We start from the raw sequence: 18292 nt of genomic DNA on the forward strand, positions 1-18292 counted from the left end.
CACCAAGGCATCCCAATTTTTTAGTTTCTACTTAAAATGTACTTGTATTCCCCACGCCTTCATTCTTTTTGTTCTTCTCTATGGTTTCCAAAAGGAAAGAGTAAAAGTCTAAAACAGAATCAAACTACATAGTAGTTAAAACAAATCTCCCACTGATTGTAATGTCTGAGAGGGGAATGATGGTTCAAATGAAAAAAAAAGGAAATAATTCAGCATAATGATTGTCCCTGATACAGAAAGTATGTGGGAGGCAGGAAAATGCAATTGGGGAAAGGAAACTTCAGTGCTATTGGTAATATTTTACTTCTTAAATTGAGTACCAGGTTTAGGAGTATTCACATTATTTTCGCCATATATTATTATGTATGATTAAGATACTTTACAATAAAAATCAGTAACATACTTTAAACACTGAAAGAGGAAATTATGCTTTAGTGATTTGAAATCTTATTTATATTAGTTTGACTGTCGTTGATACAATTGGAATAGGTTATTTTTAAGGACAAAGAAAAGCAGTTTTATGTGGGGAGCCAATGAGCCAGCATTATTACTTCCCTCATCTCCAGACGGATGAAAGGACCTTCAAAAAGTCCACCAGCATTCACATGGTTTTCTTATAAAGAAATGCTCGTAATGGTATATTTAGCTGGATTTTAAAACGAGAATATCAGACAATAACATCCCCAAACTGCATTAATCTTATTTGGCTGGAGCCAGGAGAGCCTGGAATGGTAACCAGAGGTCTGGGTAATAATTCCAGGGGTCCTTGTCTTACAGGCTTGTCTAATAAAGCCACTGGGTGTCAAGATTCCCTTCTGTTTTGCAACCCTTACTCCAAGAACTTAAGACATGGTCCCCAAGGATAGGATCGGAAGGAAAATGACAGTAATCTTAATAATGAAAAAAAAAAACACCCTAATTTTATATATACTGGTATGGAAAGTTACATTGTTAAGGAAACAAAGTCACGTGGACCCACATACATGGTGTGTCCTGTTTTATCAATAAAAGTAAAAGTTACGTATATATCTGTGGATACATGTAAATACCTTCTGTCTGTAGACAGAAAATGTCAGGAAGGATGGACAATGGTTATCACGCAAAGGGATGTTGCTGTTAAGACAGAGGAAAGGAGTTTCATTTCCTATTTCAATAATTTAAAAAGATGTGGTGCATTTATACATGATTTTATTCTTTTTTTAAATGTATTTTTCAAATATAACATGGAAATAGAACACATCTCTTTTTGTGACAGCCAGTGTCCCCAGCAGGGTCACTGCCTTTAGCTCCTACCACAAAGGGGCTTCCTGCCCCCCCCAGGGACTGCGGCAGCTTTCGTGCCCCTCATTTGCAGGGGGTCCCAGGGCTGCACAGTTATGACCAAAGTCTCCAACCCCATTTCCCAGGACTTCCTGGTGGCCTTCCCTGATAATTCAAGGTTCATACACCCAGCTTGACAGTGAGTCTCCCTTCTCCACTTCAGGTTTTTATTTTTAAAATGACCAATGTTATTATGTTTATGTGTTATGTTTATTAAACATAAACAGTTCAAAACACAGAATCTATGAACACACCTACTCTACTGCCTCTCTGGAAAACCTGGTTTGGGTTTTGAGCTGGATCTGTGCCCGGGGTCCTGCCTTGAGGTTGCAAATTCCAGACTCCTGTGGATTCTCATCTGGGCCAGCATCCATGTGTGTCACTAGGAGAGGAAAGAGACCAGTATGCCTTTGTTGCCCACCTTTGGCAGAAAGCCATGGCTGTCCTGGAGCTAAGAGGCTTTGCTTTCCCCCAGGCACTGGACATGGCTCACAGGGATGGAAAATCTGAATCCAGAGGACTACAGTAAGCGCTAGCCTAAATCAGAAAGCCAAACATGACTGACAGATAGCAGTTCATGTGATCATGGTGGGGGGTTTCCTATTGATTCACAGACATTCCCCTTAACTTCACAAAAGTTTCTCCAAAAATCTCAAACTTGCCATTCATTTTATCAGGAAAAAAAAAAAAGGAATCGTTTTTTTCATTTATAGAAAAACTCGAGACATCTCCTTGTCAGATGAGGCTATATTGCTCCTACAAATAGAGTTCATTATTTTGTCAAAGTGAATTAAAATAGAATGTCACTTACTGAATGTCACATTTCTGTATTTGACATTGTATATAAAAGGTTCTTTTCAAAAAAAGGAGAGAAAATCTGAAAGCCTTGGTTGGAAACCCACTTGAAGAAGAAGAAATACAGGCATTAAAAAAATCCCATTTGGGTTTCATAAAATTCCTTTCAAATGTGACAGTCTGGTAGAAATCAAGTATTTTTCAGTTACTAAAATACAATTTTGATTAAAAATTTATAAAGCTATTTGGAGGAAAGATACTCCATAAACTGAGACTAAGTCTTACGGGTCCTTTAGAGAAAAGCTGGGAACTTTCCACATGCAAGTGGTAAACAGTATTGCTCCCTACAAACAAAAACCCCTTTCAGTGTTCGGAGCAAATCGCTCTCCATATTCCAGTTGTTTATGCCTGTGGCGGGTAAGGATGACCAGGATGACACTTGAGGGTGACAGAGCCACGAGGACTGGGCTCTAACAGGAGGGATGGATGGTCCCTGCAGACCACACCCTAGGACTCAGAGTCCATATCCTTCTCACCTCAGATCATTTTCTGAAAAATTGAAGACCATCACCTCCATCTTCTGGTGGCAGGTAGATGTGGGCAGATAAAGCAAAGAATGTTTTGTCTTCTTTTCTGCCCACAGAAGTGCTTCCCAGAGTGAGGACTCATGACTATCTGAGTAAGCCCGAATTAGAAACCATGGGCTCATTTCTACACAATTATTCTGTCTGCTCTCCTGTCCTCACCCTTACTTGAGTAAGATAAACTCTTACTGAAGTATTCCTTCTCCTGTCAAGATTCTTCCTCACTTCCAAGTAGGGATAATCAATTCTGCACTCCCAATATACATTGTGTGTATCTCTACTGTGGAACCGAAAACAGTGTAATACAATTATGTACGTAAATGGCTATCTAATCCCATTAGACTGTAAATTCCTTAAAAGAAAAGATTTTGTCTAGTTGAAGTCTATATTCTTAACAAATAGTACAGATACTTGGCATATGGTAGGCAGTCAGGAAATGTTTGTTGAATCGTTAGATGGATTGGTGAATGGATAAATAAATGAATGAATGATTAAATGAACTATAAATAAATAAATTCAAGAATGGAAAAATAAATAAATACCAATGAATAGACCAATAGATAAATCAACTGTCTATTCTCCATACATGTGTGTGTGTGTGTGTACGCACGTGCATGCATGTATGTTTACGTAAACTTCACAACGCATGTTATTCATTCTGAATTTCCTCCACGTTAAAATTCACTTCTGCATCCTCAGGAAGATTCCAGTAGGTTCACTTGGGGAGAATCAGGAATGAGGGTAGCCCGGTCCCCTGTCGGAGGTTGCAGGAGGGAGGTGGCTTCTTAAGGATTGGCCATGACGGTTTTGTTGCTGGGAGTCTTCCCATTCAAGGACCTGCTTCCCATTTTCCACCCTGAAGATTTCCTTGGCTTATTGGCTTTGAACCTCCTCAGACCATCACTGAACTCCAACAAGGTTGTCTGGAACATAACCATGACCTTTAGTATCTGTACTCCGTTCCTGATGACGGCCCTCTCTCCAAGGAGAATGGGGCAAGAGGTCTAGGGCCTAAAGTCCGAAGACACTTCAGCCGAAATGAGGCCCAAGCTTACCCCCCAGAGCACTATCATCCAGGGCCAGACCTGGGGCACAGAGTACCGCAAATCTTGCCCCAAATCCTTGCTTTGCCCCTTAGTTGCTACACAACTGACCTCTGTGAGCCTCAGTTTTCTCAGTTTTGAGTGGGGATAATGACATCTATGAAGAACACACACACGATAAGCACAAAATCATGGCCAGTTGCCTTCCTGCCTAATAAAAAATTTTGAAAAGTGTGGCAGTTGAAGGAGAGAAGCTGCTCCTTGACGCGAGGCTCTTGGCATTACCACCCAAGACAAGGCTCCAGAAGGGCACTGACGCACTGGTTCCCACCAGTAGTCCCATTCCTTCCCCTTCAGCGATGCTAGGGTTCCTGGCTCATCTCTCAAGACAACCTCCCGCTCCCAGTGGCCACACGGGCTGCTCTGCTGAGCAATCCCGCAACTAGAGAGGTCACGTGGATAACGACTCCAGAAAAAGGCATGGGGGACACCTTGGCTCTCATTTCAGGACAAAGCTTGTTTTGCCATCTTTGTCTACCATAGATCAGGGATCTTGCTACAGCATTGGGCAGAATGGTGGGTCCTCAGCACTGCTGACACTACTGTCCTCTCCCGTGTCAGTTAGAAAGGGGCAGAGGAGAGAGCGGGCACAGTTTCTGCAGAGGGAACCCAGTTATCAGACCAGCACTGGTCATTTTTCAGAACAGGGTTGTCAAAGCCTGGAAGGAGAACTAAGAGAAAAGGATGTCTTGGTGAGAGCAGAGGGACCCTGGAGTCATCTGGATCTGGATCCAAGCTAAGTGGGTGTGGACAGGTCACACTGGCAGGGACTGAGACGGGTGCCACCTTCAATCCTGTGCCCGAGGTGCCTGCCTCAGTGGCCTCACCCTAGGACTCGCCCGGGTCACAGAATCTTAGCTACCTCATCTATACGGCAGGATGTTGACGATTCGTAATAATAACGATTAACGTTCTTGAGCACGATGATGTTCACTTTACCCGTATTAACTGATTGAGTCCTCACAACAAGCTTGCAAGGCAGCTACAGTGCTTATCCCCATTTGGCAGATGTCCGGGCTCAGGCACTGTGCTCTTAGGCAGTCATGTGCCCACGCTCCCGCATCTTGTAGTTGGCAGAGCTGGGGATTTGAATCCTGGGGTCCCGGCCCCAGGGTCCGGCCTCATCACCACCTTGCCAAACCAGCTACCGTGCAGGGCGGGTGTGAGGAGGACCTCATGGGGTGGCATAGACAAGAAATCAGCCCTGAAGAGAGAGACTTCCATTAATAAACCGAGAGGGTGCCCGGTCACCCCCACCTTCGCTCCTCCATATTTCTTGATGCATAGTCCGAGGTGACATGCATCCTGAAGCCCAACACGGCCAGCAGGAGCCTTGGAACTCTTGCTCTGGCAGATTCTAGACCTGGGGTGTTTTGGAGCACTCGCAAGACCCAGGTTCTGGGTGATTGACTCCTGTCCCAGGGCTCCCACCTGCCATTGTTAATCTAGCCCCTGTGAGGCTGTCACAAGGTTCATTCACATACATATTAGATCATACCCATTAGTGATGCCCATTAATTAAGCTGAGCAATTTGTTTATAATTAACTTGAGAAATTTATGGCTTTAGAAAACAATTACAGGAGCTGATATAAACACATTAGGTAGTGATAGCAATGCCAGATTTAATTGCTTTCAAGAAGAACCACCGATATTAATGCCACAGCCATCACTAGTCATGTTTGACAGCAGCTCGTAAATTCATCAGTTCATCTCTGAGCCAAGACCTCAGGTGATCCGGAATGGGAAGCTTCAGCCCTTGGAAACTGCTTATGATACATAGCTAAGTGAAAAAAAAAGCAGGCTTGAAAATTATACGCAGTGCATTCCCAGTTTGGTAAAAACAGTTCTTTGTATTTCTATGTCTTCCTCGTATGATATATGTATCCTATATTTATGTGATACATGTATTTATGAATATGTATGCACGCATATAAATAAATAGATTTTCTAGTGAAAGAAATACATAAAAATGGAAGCAATACACACGGACAACATATAAAAGCAATGAAGAAGCCCTGATGATTTTCCCTGGGTGACGGGATTACTATTTTAATTTTTTTCTTTATGACTTTTGTATGTTTCAAAAATTTTATAGGAAGAATTTACTCTCTTTATACCAAAAAAAAATTAAAGGTTGTTGAAAGGGTGGAAATTGAAAAGAAGAAAAAGACAGATATATTTTCTTTTTCAAGTAAATTGTTTTTAAAAGAGAAGCAGATTTTTCTGTAATGATTATGCTACTTTGTTGGCATTTTAGAAATATTTTTATTTTTGTACGAGAAAATGACAGCATAAACTCACCAGGCTCACAAAGGTGACCCTCATTGTGGGGATAGTCCTGTCCTGGTTCTACAGTCGAGAAGGAAAAGCAGCACCCTTCAACTTTTAAAAATACCAGCTCATGAGAGCACTGCAAGAGGCTGTTGGCCCGACTCCCACACTGCGGGTGCCTGCAGACTCAAGCTACGACACACCAACTCCTCACTCCGGACAAGGACAGACTCTCAGAGGACTCACTGAAGAAACCTCGTGCTGACAAGCGTGTGCTGAGAAGTGGGGTGACAATCCCACTTGCCAAATGACTCATCTTCCCAAAATGTCATAAGAAAAGGGAAGAGAAGGGGCATTTGGCTAAAAGCTGTGAATGCCTTTGCAGAAAATGCAGTCCCAGAATGTCAGAAGTTATCTGATCCCCCCCACGCCCCCAAATGAGGGGAGCAGTGTGACCCGTGGGGCCACCTGCTAGCCGGAGTCGGGGCTCATCATGAACACAGATCGGATCCCCTTTCTGTTCGCATTTAATGAACACCGACTCTGTGTCAGGCGGTGGCCTCTTATCTTTTATATTGCAGCCCATTAATAATTACAATTTAGCTCTGCTTCCTAAAGATTTGTAAGCCCACGATCTGGTGCTCCTCCGAGCATACGCATTGGAGCATTTGTGTGGCTGGGTGCTCCTTGAAAAAGGTTCTGCAGTCCAGGAAGTTTGGGAAACCCTGGTGATTCCTTTCCTTCTTGGGGATTCCTAACGGCCTCGGCTTATCCGTCTCGGGGGGTCCCACCGTCAAGAAGCTGGCTCATCATCGTTCATTATGGTCGTTTCCAGACTTGTTTAGCACAGAATGCTCTCGATCCTAGAACATCTCTTAACGTCTGAAATGAGTGTTCCGGAAATGAGCGCTTGGGCTCCCCTGGTTCGGCCAGTGTGCGGATGCCGACGGCTGGATTTAGGACTGTTGCAGCCCTGCCGGTGCTTTCCGTCGTGCGTCCCTGGGCCGTTGGCGGAGCGCACCGCACGGAGCGGATCAGGGCCAACAGTGGACTCAGAGCAACAGGGAAGCCATGGGCTCCGCCTCAGGCTCGCCCTCCGGGCTCTGTTTCAGGTCGATGACGCAGAGATGGTCCAACACCAAAGAAAGTAGAAATGCTACCCGTGGAGCTTTTTTCCTTCGACAGGAAGCTCGTTCCCTTGCTTGGCGTGGAAACAGAACTGTGGGCCTGGGTAACCAACACACCTTGTCATTACAGAGGGGGCACCTATGTCCACAAAGCCACGTATTTGTCCCAGTCCCAGAACTACTGGGGAGGCCCAGCACTTCAACTCAAGCCTCCCAACCCCAAGGCGGGCTGCTCCTGAGCCCAGACCTGTCCCCGCTCGCTCGTCCCCCAGCGTCGCCACCCTGAGGTGGCATAATGTGAGGGGACAAATGGGGTCTTCTCAGTGAGGCAGATGTGGATTTAAACCTTGACTCTCCCAACCAGTATCTGGATGACACTGGGCAAGTGGTCTGAACGTTTTGTGCCTCAGTTTCCCCAGCTGTTACATGGTAATCAGAAATTCACTTCCCAGAACTATTGAGAAGTTGGAAAGAGATAATAAGGATAATAATAAAACAGTGTCATCCGCTCAGGAGGTGGGGCATAAATTGTGTTGCCTTTTTTATCACTATTTTGAATAGCTCTTGATTGCTTTTTCTCCTCAGGATAGGACTTCAAGTTTTCTCTTCTCTGTGGCTGTCACTCTGGAATGGCCCTTCCTCTTTGAGCAACGAGAACCTCTCGGTATCAATAGGGGAAAAAATGGAATTAATAAGTAAACTGCTTGCTAATGAAAACATGATGTTGAGTTCCAAGGGTGTGGAATAAAGAGAGAGTGGTTTATCACACCCTGGCTTCTGTCTTCCAATAGGGCTTGTAGATAGGGAAACTGGGTCATCTCCGATGGAGGCACTGAGGCCTGTGTCCTGACGCGTCATGAGCTCCAGCCCAGAGGGACAGCCTCGCTGACGTGGGTCCTGATGCTGCCAGAGGTCAGCACGAGGCCGCTGGTGCAAACACCAGTACATTTCTCTCGGGCAGTCATTAATTTCAGGCTGGCAGAGGGCTTGCTTCCTCTGATGGCCAGGCAGGACTTGGAGCATTCTGCAGACAGCTGGGCCCGAGCAGGCCTCCCCCAGCTCTTCGGCTGCAGCACAAGCTGCCTTTATGTATTCTGGCTCCTCCGAGACAGACGTCTGGCTTTCATCTAGAGGGACATCCCTTCTCTCCATTGCCTCCTCTCATTCCACTCCCTCCAGGCCTTCGCTCCAGGTCTCATCCCTCATTTGGTCCATTGTACCGGCCTCCTAACTGGCCTACCGGCCTCCTCTTAGCCCCCTTCTCATTGATCCTCTGCAGCCAGAGCCATTTTTCCAAACTGCTGATGTCCGGTGGCTTCCGATGGTTTCCAGAAAAAAGTCCAGAAACCCTAGTCTGATATTTGGGATCCTCCAAATCTGGCTAGTCTACATCTAACCTTATTTTACATTCTTCTCATATATGCCTTATTTGCCCCAATCACACTGAGGGAGCTTCTCAACATTCGTTTTTTGTGTTCCCAGCCTGTTATTTTAAGTCTCTGAGTCACTGCAGTGGCTACTTCTTTGGGATGGCATTTTTTCCCTTCTGCTTCACTTTCAAAACTCAGCTCAAATGTCAGCTTTGTGATGTCATCTTCCCATAGTCTCTAGGATTAATCATCTCCTCCCTTTGATTCTGACACTGCTCTCTTCATACTCGTCATAAACATTTGTAAAAATTTCCTTTTCCCCCACCAGATAATGAGCTCTTTTCATGCTGGGCCTGTGTTTATTCAGCTCGGTGTGCCCAGGGCCCAGTTGAGTTTATGACATAGTATCTGCTCCATAAACAGATGTACTGATGTTTGGATGGATAGACAGATGCATGGACGGGTGGATGGGTAGTGGGTGGGTGGGTGCATGGATGGGTGGATGGGCAGATGGATGGACAGGTGGATGGGTGGATGGATGGATTAAATGGAAGACACATGAATACGTTAGTAGATGGAAGGAAGGAAGGAAGGAAGGAAGGAAGGAAGGAAGGATGGAAGGAAGGGAGGAAGGAAGGATGGATTAGTGAGTGACTGTGTAGATGAGATGGGGAAAATGTATCCCAAATAGATTTAAGAGCTTGAAGTCCATTTAAGGACAACTGTTTTGCCTGCTGTGGGGAAGTTACAATTGATTTTGTGATAAAACCAAAGGAAGTTGAGATATAAGAAGGGAAACTTGTTTTGCTTCTTGAAGAAGTGTGGCCTCCAGAGAAATTGTAGGAATCACAGTAGAATAAGTGAGAAAGAAGTCAGGCTTTCCCTGCCAACACTCAGAAGACAGAAAATAAGGAAGGCTGAAGATAACCATTGTAGCAGAAAGGGTAAATAAAAGTCCAAACCCTACTCATCTCTGAATTGCCCAGAGCCTGGTTCAGTGGATGGCACACAGTAGGTATTCAATAAACGCTTCCTGAATGAGTGAGGAAGCATATGCGCAAAGCGTGTACGGATCCCAAAAGCAGATATATTCGCCCCCAGGGGCAGTAAGGGATCTGGGGAAGTCCTTGTCTCTGGGCATCACTGGGAGAGAACTCTGTGATTTTTAGGAATGCCAAGTTTTACCTAGGTGCTCAGGTAACACGGGCTGATTTTTCTCTTTCATTTTGTGTGTGTGGTACTGTCATTCTCAAACACGGACCGTTTGCAAGTGTGCAGCTCTGGGCGGCCAAGTGGAAGGCCTTTCCCCTCCTGAGCGTGGAGGCTTCAGCCAAGAGAATGAGCCTGTGTTCCCCGACGGTGGTACCAGAAGAATCAGACAGAGTACCACAGCTGTGTTTCACCTGCCCACAGGCAACATTAGGTGCCGAGGCTCTGAATGGAGGTACAGCTCCAATTGTGCAGAATGAAGACAACAAGGGACGCCCGGGTGGCTCAGTTGGTTAAGCATCCGCTTTTGGTTCAGGCCATGATCCTGGGGTCCTGGGATCAAGTCCCATGTCAGGCTCCATGCTTCTCTCTCTCCCTCTGCCCCTCCCCCTGCTCATGCTCTCTTACACTCTCTCAAATAAATAATAATAAAAACTTTTAAAAAAGAATTAAAATAACAAAATATGATGGGAGACAAGGACATTTCCTCACAAAAGCTCTCCTGGCTGTTGAGAGGGGGATGTGCTTACACTGGGTGGATTTAGTGGCTAAAGAATTCAGCTGGCTTCGATATTTTGGGTCTGTGATTACAAAGATACAAACACAAAATTCACTTTCCGTATCCTTCAGATACGGAAAAAGGAACTGTCCTCTTTATTATAGGGCTCTTTAGGCCAACACTTACGAAACATTTACTGTTTGCCAAGAACTGAGTTAGTTCCAACTGAGGGCACAGAGAAGGAGAAAGCACAGCCCCAGCTCTCAAGGAGCCTTATGGTGAGGAAGACGAGACAATAATCCAGGGCAGTTCCACATGTCCAGGCCTCCAACGGAGGCATAAGTGCCAGGGGCTAGGGGCCCACTGGGGAAGGACTTGCGCCTCATCTTACATGGAGAAATCATGAAAGGCTTCACAGAGGAAGAAGGCTTAGGGGGAGGGAAATGGACAAAAGAAAGGGTGTTCCAGGCAGATGGACTAAATGTTGGGGCAAGGCCAGTGCAAAAAGGGGTGTGAAAATAGTCAAGATGTGGGATGCGGCGAGGAAGTGTGAACTCGAGTGATGCCGCAGGGGTGAGGAAAGGCCGGCAGAGCTGAGATGCGTACAGGAGTGGAGCTGCCTGGGCTGGAGGGAAGACTGGGCACGAGGGGTGGGAAGGCGGAGTCACTTGCAAGGAACCATTCACAGAGACGGGAAACAAATGGGGAGGCACAGGCTTGAGGGTGACGCCAAGAGGACAGTTTGGACTGTCCTCTCCAGCAGTGAGTCTGCTGCGTTGGAGGACGCTCAGGAGGAAACGTCTGGATAAATGGATCTGGAGCCCAAGACAAAGACCAAAATGGAGATACAGGTCTGAGAGTCATCCGGGGAAGCATGGCAGGCTCTGGTGATGCCTTTTGAAGTCAAGAACCATGAATGGGAGGTTGTAACAGGCGTGGCACATAGAAGCCTCACCCCCTGCGGGTTCATCTGTTCAGCTGTGCGTTTTTCCGGGCTGCCCCTAATGGCAGCACTTCCGCCATTATTCCCCTGCCTGCCTCTTAGTCCCCTAGCTTGTCCCTGCTCTGAGCGACAACAGCATACTCAGAGCTGCAAGATTAAAAGGTGGCAAAGAGAGCTCGAGTGGCCAGGGTCAGATTCCAACAGCAATGCAAAGGAGCACAGGCATCAGGAAACAGGGGGACCATTATGTCACAGGCTTCCTGGGTCAGGGGGCTGGAGGCGGCCTCCACCAACTGCTGGGGGCAGGGGGCTCTTCCGGGCTCGGGATGGGCTTCAGCTTAGTTGGATTTCTGGGTTGGAGAGTGAGCCCTTCATCGTGTGGTCTGACAGCCAAAAGTGGCTTTTCCTACCTACGGTTTCAAACTCCACAGTGCGTGAAGTGTGACAGGTAGGAAGCCAGCTGTGCTGTGTGCGCCCTCCCGCCCCGGGCTGCAAGCCTTGGGGCTTCTGTGTGAGGAGTTGTGGGCCCAGAGAAGGGGGTGACCTGCTGGGGAGCCGGCATCAGCACTGAATCCCCAGGGCCCCGCCTCTTTAAGATTGAAGATGCTCTTATCTCCTGGGCGTCCAAAGCAAAGAGAGCACCTACCAGCAGGGGCAGGAGAAGGGCCTTGAGCACCAGGGGTGGGAGCTCAGACCCTCCCCCTGCCTGGGGCTCACCCACTGGGATGCACTACAGCCAGCCCGCTGGAGGCCCTGCTTTCCAGGCCTGCCTCTCCTGGGGCATAAGGATTCCTGGATGGAATTTCGGGCCTGTGTGACTCAGGCTGAGTCAGTCCTCTTCCTCCAACTTGGATGTGTCACCTGTCACTTCTTGGAAGGAATTGTTGGGTGGAAAGAAAAATCTCTTCAGTTAGGAACAAGGGCTGCTGAGATTCAGATAGTCACCGTCTCCCCACCCCTACCGCAACCCTAAATGACCCAGACACCTCGCCTATCCCACATAAGATACACTGTCCTAGGCTTGACCCTCCAGGGGCTGGACCTGGCGGCAGTGGGGAGAGAAAGCGCCTAAGAGCGTCCCATTGTCTGCTCTGACGATCACCAGCAGTGGGACTGGTGGCACAGCTCTTTAGTCCTTCTGCCTCAGTGTTCTGACCTGTCTGGGAAATGCCAGGGGCAGGAAGCTGGTCTTGTTTTGTTTAGGACAGATGCATTCTAAGAAACTGGGGTACAGCAGGCCGCTCTACCAGTCCAGGCACGCCCGTCTGCCCCGGCTACACACACCCACGTGCACACACAGTCAGAGGCTGCCACTACCCGACTTCCTGAAGGCGTGCGTCCCCAGAGCGGTATGCGACGGGTTACAATTTAAGATAAAGCAGGGACAGGAGCAACTTTTATGGGGTCCCACCATGGGGCAGCCACTATGCTGTGCATTTCTTCTGTTACCTTATTTAGCCCTCACAGAATTCCATGCAGGGATTCAGAGAGGCTAAGCCACTTGCTCAAGGTCCCTCAGCCAGTAAGCGCTAGAGCCCGGCCTTGAACCCCGGGGGGGTCTGGCTCCCAGTGCTGGGCTCTGTCTGTGCCAGTGCACTTCCTCTGACACAGGACCTCCACTACCGTGCACCTCAGCCAACATCCTCTGGTCTGGGCTGCAATCCAGCTCCTCCTACCTGGCTGATTTGCTTCTGGCTCCTGACACGGGCGTCGCCAGTCCCATCCTCCCGCCTGAAGTCTGCCGCTTTGATTCCCATCACCCTTCGCTTTCAACCCAGCTCAGGATGCAAGGTCTCACTGCAAAATCTCCCTTCAGCCGACAGTCCCGCATCATTTCTGATGGACCGGGGACGTCTCAGACCGTGTCTTGGACAGTAATGTTTACTTCGTATCTCCCGGCTGCAGCTCTCGCACCTAGTACAGGATCAAACGGACAGCTGTCCTCCGGGTCTTCAGCTGGAAGAAGCTGGCTGTCCAGCCAGCTCCCACCGCACGGCCCTGGTCAGGGCTCCAGTGCGGGCCGAGAAGGGGCCCTTTGGGCTAAACTAACTGAGCACACCTTAGACTTTCCAGAGAAACGACCAGATGGCAGAAGTGGAGCTGCAGCAGAAGCGGACCTTTGGCAGGTTCACCTCCGGCGGGGACCTCGACCCGCTGCTGCAAGGGTCCTGCCTACGAGTTGCTGATGCAGCCGCGCAGCCCCCTGGGGCCGCACTGGGCTGTGGAGGAAGCAGCCGGGGGGCGGAGGTGTGACGGGTGAAGCCCAGGGGTCAAGGGCACCTGCACCTGTGGGGCCTGACCCTCCCACCCCAGACTGCTGGCCACGTGCTGGGTGCGTCCAAAACCGCACCACCTCCAATCGGGGCAGATGGAGCATGAGATGAGTGGGCACCTGGGTGAGTTCTCCATCCCCTGCAGGCCCGCGAAGCAGCCACGGCATCGGGCCGCCCACTCCTCCCGCCTCATCCCTCTGGACTAGCCTGCTCGGCCAGGAAGGGCACAGGCTCCTCTGAATGAATGAATGAATGAGAACTGTACCGTCCTTTCCATCTCTGGGCCCTTGGCTGTGATTTTCCTGTTTCCCCATACTAACATACATCTGCGTGTGTTTTCTGTTTGCCCGCATTTGTCTCTGATTTTGGGTCAGAGAGTAACACTTCTGCTTTCGCCTTTTCTAGAGACATACAAGGGAGGACTCTGGCTGGCAGTCCTTGATTTTATCGCTTAGGCTGTGGAAAGAACCTGTCAGTAAGTCCGTGAGTGACTCTTTCCCGGCCTGCCTTCTGGTGTCTATCTGCCCAGCCCATGCAGTTGCAAAGGACAGGGCTGTGGGGGTGTAACAGATGCCACTGAGGCCTGGCCCATCTCCTTGTACCGTCCACCACCTGACACTGATGGCTCCCTCTGCGGCATCTCCAGTTCTCTGCAGGACCGGGAGGCTGGACCTACTGCAGAGCCCCCCCCCCCCAAAAGCAGCCCTTAGCCCACTATGGGTGGGAGTTAGACACCCTAGCTTTCTTGTCCCTCAGATGGGACAGCTCTGAGGTGTAGTCTCCACTATCAGATGTCCCGTGAGATCACCCTCGATTCCCTGCCTCAGTAACCTGCTCATTTGCTCACCTGCGTGGATGCTTTTCCTGTTTCTGTCTCACCCCTCACACCCCTAAAAGTAATTCCTGTACAAATTGCTGGGACTCAAATCCTTCCTAGAGTCTGCTTTTGGGGGAACCCAACCTAACACAGGGTCCTAAAGCCACTGTACGAAGGGGCTCTGGCCTCTCTGCAAAGGGTCACAGCTGCCACATTCCCACAAGAGTTTCGGGACCGAGGCAGCGCGCACGCCAAAGCTCCGGCGAGCGCAGGAGTGAACAAATGTTTAACACAGGGATCTTTAGTGGGGCAAGTTATGGAGCTAATAATACTGATGTTTTCAATGGACCGAATTAAGTTATGCTTCCCATCTTGTATCTTAATTAGAGGAATAAAAACTGTTTCACATTTTAATTAGCAAGTATGTCTTGAAAAGACTTAAATTAATATGGGAGTCATCACCATAGGAAAGTAGCCCTCTGCCAAGATTCATGAGGCCAGAGAGAGCATGGAGCACAGAACGGGGTTCTCGTTGTGAATGAGTGCAGCCATGGCTGGAACTCAGAAACCTTGGCTCTTTGAATTTTCTGAAAGGATAAAAGCAGGAGTCCATCTCTAGAAAGACCACTTTCTACATCTTCTTTAGGACATTTGAACACTGGATCTAGAAAATGTGAGTGTAACAATACTCCTTTTTATAATGACTCTGTCTTGGCTGCCTTCTTGCATGAGAGTTCTTGGAGGTTCTGGAAGCCTTGTTGGCAGAGCCTGAGAACAAAAGGGGCTCTAGCCATGGAGCTGGCTGGGCAAGTGTCTTGCGTGAATGCTGTGTGCAGGTTTCGGAGAGGAGCCGGGCTGCCATGGCCGTGTGCTTCCTGTGCTTTGGGGCCATGCTAAGTCTTGTTGCAGGTGTGCTGACAAATTGGTTTCTTGTTTCTTGTTTTTAGTTTTACTTTTAAAAAGTTCACAATACATACTTGTTTAAAACAATTGAACATACGTGAAGCGAGAGGAAAATTCAACCCCAAAAGCATTATCCCAGGATCTGGAGATAATCACTGATAACACTTCCTGTGGTTTTCCTGCCTCTTGGCACCTCCTGGCAAATGTTTCAGAGGCCCCTGGGGCAGGCGGGAGGGGTGACGGAGCACAGGGCTCCCGTTCTCCTGCTGTGTCTGTGTCTACACTCCTGCTCTGGTCCCCATCGTACCCTTCTCACTACCTTCCACCACTCCAGTTTGCCGTTCCAGGTCTTTGGTTCCCATGGACCAAACCACAAGCTGGCTTGCTCCCCCTCCTCCATTTCCCACAGGACAGTTAACCCAAGTGTCTTGTATCATGACCTGTGTTCAAGGGTTTGGGTAAAATGGGATTTCAAGATGGAAAAAGTTAGATTAGATGTCATTATTCCTTCCTTGAGGACTCCTCACTGCCTCTCTCTGCTTGGCTCTCTCTCTCTCCCCACATGCTTCTCCTGTCTCCTCTCTTCTTTGATCGGCCAAGGGACGACTCTCAAGTTTCTGTTACTTCATTGCGCCAGGTACTTGAGTTTCTTTTTTGTCTCCGTCTCTCACGTATGGACTAGCTCAAGACCTTTCCTTTCCCAGCCAGGAGGCCAGGAAGTTTCTACATCCAGTAGCCAGTGACTCTTGCGATGACTGCCAGCTAGACAGAGGTCGCTGGAGTTTTATTTCATTTTATTTATTATTTTATTTTCTCCTTTCCCTGAAATAAAAAGCCTTTTATTATTTATTTTTTTATTTTTTAACTAAATTGGTGTGTGTGTAAAGTGAAATTAGAAGTGAAAATCTTGCTCAGGAACTATGGAGAATTTCAAGGCTTTCGACGCCTTCTGCCGAGTTGCCCTGCGGAAAGGAGTGCCATCTCCCGTCCGTCCAGCACACCGATGTGCGGGTCTGTTTTCCACCAGCCTGGCCCGCAAAGGATGATACAATGTGGAGGGAGAAGAATGAGCCGTCTTGATGGGCGGAAGTCACCCCCCGCGTGTTGATGTGATTTCAAAAGCAGTCTGGGCTGCGGTGTGGGCAGAGCCTGGGAAGCAGGAGCCCTCAGTGGAAACCCACACGTCACCTATTTGACATCAGACTTCCGAATGGAATCTTAAGTTCTGCACAGCCATTTATCAAAGAGTTTCCAAATGTCACTTTCCAATTTGCATCAGACCTTTTCTACATATTAATGTGATTCGGTAACTAATGTATATATGTTTGTGGCTCTACCTAAATTTGCATTTGAAACTCTAATGAGGCTCCAGGGTGAGCCAGCCCCCTGGGGAAAAACCATTCAGTTGCTTCCCCATGTGATTGGTGAGGATGTCCTCAAAGGGTCACAGAAAAGTCAGAATCCACTCAAGCTGCCTGCTTGCAGTCTCTGTCATGTCTGGTGCTCAGTTTGGGCTCTGGGCCAACTCAGGACCCGCACGTCCTCTTGCCCTGGGGAAGGCCTGCGCTGGCTTGTTTGCTTTTGCTCGGTGGAAGACGGTGAGGCTGCAGTCACAGGGGTTTGGCCCCTGCTTTGCCCAGGCTTTTTGCCAGTGGGGGGCTCCAGGGCCCAGAACTAAGATAGAAGCTTCTGCAGAGGTAACTCAGGGCAGGGAGAGCCAGATGGCCAACCCAAGTCCAAGTTCTTTGGGACAATTTTTCCCAATGTCTGATGCTTTTGCTGCACTGTCCAGAGGCCTGCAACAGATACCTTGGAGCACCGCGGCCCTGAGCAGGGCCGCCCCTCTGAGCCCATGGGGTTTGCGCTCCAAAGAAGCCTCTGGAGTGTTTACTGCTACTCATTCTATCACCCTCTACTCCCTCCTCCCTTTCCCAGGCCTGAGCTTGAAGATAAGATGGCATTTCCACTGGGACCTTGAAGGCTTGCTTGGAGGTTTTGGAGGGAACATTTGACCCTCTGTCAACTGAATCCCAGTGTGGAAGGCCTGACCTTTCTAGCTGAGCATGGGGCCTCCTGGTTGACGTCAGGTTACCGTCCTTTCAACCAGCCTCCCCTCACACCCGGTCATGCACTGAGGTCCCACCATCACTCCAAAAGGAGCCCCTCCCCCCATATGACAGCAGCAAGGCAGGTGCCCTGGACTCTCCTTGCTCATCCCTGGCCTGCTTTCTCTCCAAACTCCATTTTGCCCTATTCTGAATCCTTGGCTCCACACCCAGATTTTGATTCTGCATCCTGAGACTTTGTCCAGGTATCTGGATCTCAGCTTTCTCTGGGACTCATGTGCACCAGGTTCTCTGCTTTTCAGGCTCCAGGATACTACCGGTAGGAGTTCCTGTCTGTGCTCAGTCTTGGCCTCTGAACCAGGCCCCGCAGCCAGGGCCCCTCAGGGCCAGGGACGGGCTCTCCTTCCCTCCTGTGCTTGGGTGCATAGCAGGAGTGGTGTGGAGAGGAGAGAATGAAGGGCACCCCTGAGCTCTGTATCAGCGAAGCTGGACCCAACCTGGAGACAGGGGGGTGATAGCTAGCAGCCCCTGCACCCATCCTTTCAAATGTATAGTCAGTTCAGAAAGATGGGGTCGGATGAGTACATCTCCCCCTTCCCTGCGCATACCTGTCAGACCACACTTGCAGCCACATAAGCCACAGGGCGCCACATAAACCTTTGGAGCTGCTGGACGCTGGGCCCCGGCCCGCTCCCGCCTATCCCAGCCCTGCAGGCACCAACCCTCCTCATCATCAGGAACCTCTTAGGAGAAGTGTTTTTTTAAATTGCAGGTAGTTACCACACAGCGTCATATTGGTTTCAGATGTACAGTTTAGGGACTCGTCATTTACGTGCATCCCCCGCCCCGCACTCACCACGACAAGTGCCCTCCTTTGTCCCCATCACCTGCTTCACCCACCCACCCCCCACCCACCTCCCTGCCATAACCCTCTGTTCTCTGTAGTTAAGTGTTTCTTTGCGTCTCTGCATGAGGGGGGCGCCTGGGAGACACAGTCGGTTTAGCTTCTGG

The sequence above is a fragment of the Ursus americanus genome, chromosome 24 (genome assembly GCF_024610735.1).
Source record: "Ursus americanus isolate L20-20 chromosome 24, mUrsAme1.1.p, whole genome shotgun sequence".
Lineage (NCBI taxonomy): Eukaryota > Metazoa > Chordata > Mammalia > Carnivora > Ursidae > Ursus > Ursus americanus.